This window comes from Garra rufa, chromosome 15 (genome assembly GCF_049309525.1).
Source record: "Garra rufa chromosome 15, GarRuf1.0, whole genome shotgun sequence".
Classification (NCBI taxonomy): domain Eukaryota; kingdom Metazoa; phylum Chordata; class Actinopteri; order Cypriniformes; family Cyprinidae; genus Garra; species Garra rufa.
This window is the reverse complement of record NC_133375.1, coordinates 23507675-23510402: the sequence shown is the minus strand read 5'-3', so window position 1 is coordinate 23510402 and position 2728 is coordinate 23507675.

Below are 2728 nucleotides of genomic sequence, written 5' to 3'. Positions count from 1 at the left end.
CTGAGATACATTTTGAAATAAATTGAGCTATATAAAGGATGAAATTAAATCCATTTTCCATCCATTGTTTATAACATATTTAGCAAATATTTAAATTATATAATGGTTATATTATTTTCTTTGTAGCTGCATTTATTTCATACAATTATATTCAGATGTGTATCTTGTGATGTCTAGCATTGGCCATTGTTCATAGACTAATTAAATAAACTACTGAGTGTGAGAAGTGTGCTTTAAGAATGTTTATTTTCTGACGGTTCAACAGAAAATATTGCAACACTTTTTTCTGCATATTGCTAGTTTTTTTTAATTGTCAAATGAATTATTTATCATTTGCATGTATTATATAATTTTTTTTGTTTGTTTGTTATTTTGTACTAATATTCTTCAGTTTGTTCTTCTGTGGTATTCAGTTCTATCAAGAATGGATCATCTTCTGTACCCTGACTGGTAGTCGTCGCATCGCTTAGCTGCATATTTGCAAATATATTCTTATTATTTTTGTAGTCAACAATCTCGCAAGAAGCTGTCTTTGACACCATCCATCACCCACCGAGCGATGCCTCACTATTGGTCTGTCACTGTCAGTGCCAGAATCTAAAGCAGCGTCTCGCTATGGTAAGAGTGCTTCAGGTGAGCGTTGGGTCAGTGAGTGTGTCACACCACCTGACGCCGCTGGTCATTCCCATTGATATGGTGCGATGGGACAGCACTCATGACCCAACACTATCCACCGCCATCCAAGACAGCAATCCCACGAGAAGTTGACTACAGAAGCCAATCAATCACCCACCCACTGAGGTGCTCCATCAAGCTCTGTGAAAAGTGAAGCTGCGATACTAGCATTTTTTATTGCATTTTTATTGAACTGTTATTTTCTATATTTATATAAATTCTATTGTTATTTTTTATGTTGTGTTGATTTATATTGTATTTGTATATTATCATTATAGTTTTTTTGTTATTAATATACAATCTATTATCATTATTATTAGCTGCTCTATATTATTGAAATTTTATGGATTGTCTTAAACCATTTTATTTTTTTATATAATTGCGTTATTTATTTTAAATTCATATTTCAATTATTTTTCTATTTGATTATTGTTGCTGTGTTATTTCTAATTCATTTTTATCATAAATATTCTATTATTGTTATTATTTGCTACTTTCTCAGAGAAGGCATAAGACTAAAAGGCATGTCTAGACTGTTTTAACTGAAAAAAGCATTGTACTGGCATACCTGAAAATATTTCAGTGCCATTGTTTCATATCAAGGTGCCCACCAGTAAATTTTGTAGTCAACAATCTCGCAAGAAGCTGTCTTTGACACCATCAGTCACCCACCGAGCGATGCCTCACTATTGGTCTGTCACTGTCAGTGCCAGAATCTAAAGCAGCGTCTCGCTATGGTAAGAGTGCTTCAGGTGAGCGTTGGGTCAGTGAGTGTGTCACACCACCTGACGCCGCTGGTCATTCCCATTGATATGGTGCGATGGGACAGCACTCATGACCCAACACTATCCACCGCCATCCAAGACTGCAATCCCACGAGAAGTTGACTACAGAAGCCAATCAATCACCCACTGAGCTCTGTGATAAAAGAAGCTGCGATGCGAAGACTACCAAGTCTCTGAGTTGTTGGGCAGTAGGCAGTTAATTATTTGCAATTACTAGCATTTATTTTTCATTTCTATATTCATATATATTCTATGTTTGTGTGTGTGTGTGTGTTAATTTATATTGTATTTATTGCATATTATAGTTATTGTCATGTTATTATTATACATTCTATGTGCAATAAAGTTCAAAGGTACAGCACGCACATCCATTTTTTATCTGTTTCTTTGAGGCAATTGCATTTTCACTTGATTGGTCATGTGATTAATCATGGATGTATGTGATCATGTGATCATGCATGGCTGTATATATGGAGGTGTGTCTCCCCACTTGTTTCATGTCTGATGAAGGGCTTGGGCCCGAAACGTCACATGTGGTGAGCAACTATTAAAATTGCTAGGAGCATTTTCTGGTGTGCGGACTCATTGTTTACCTCTATTATTATACATTCTATAATTATTATTATTATTACTTGTTTTTATATGAAATTATCTGAACTAATTATTTTATGTATTTGTCATTTTATTAAACATTTAATATTAATCAGTTGCATTAATGATATTATTTTAAACCCATATCTTAATCATTGTAGTTTTGTTATTGTTACTGTTCCTTAAATAAATATTTTATTATTATTTGGTATGCTATCCCCTGGATTCACAGACGAGCCATAAAACATAAATTAAAGCATGTGTAGGCTGTTTTAACTGAAAAAACCTGCAATGGCATAACTTAAAATAAATTGGTGCCATTGTTTTGTATCAAGATGCTCACCAGTAACGCTTTTTTTCTAAGGCATGTTTGTAAACGATACTTAAAAACGCTAACAGATGTATGACCTAATCCTGGCTTAAACTAGAGGCCTAAATTGCTGTTACATTACTTCTGCTGCTCTTGTTGTTGATGTTGATGTTGATGTTTCTCACTCACCAAACGACAGGAGCGGTTGGCCTTCGTCCATCATATCCGCAAAAACGAATCCGTGAATTCTGGGCTCTAGTAGGCTCTCACACTCGGTCGTGGTATCAAACTGTATCGCGGCACATCGCTTTTTGTTACATTACTCGTGGTAGCAGCTTAATCGCTCGTTTGTAGCGTTGAGTGTGGC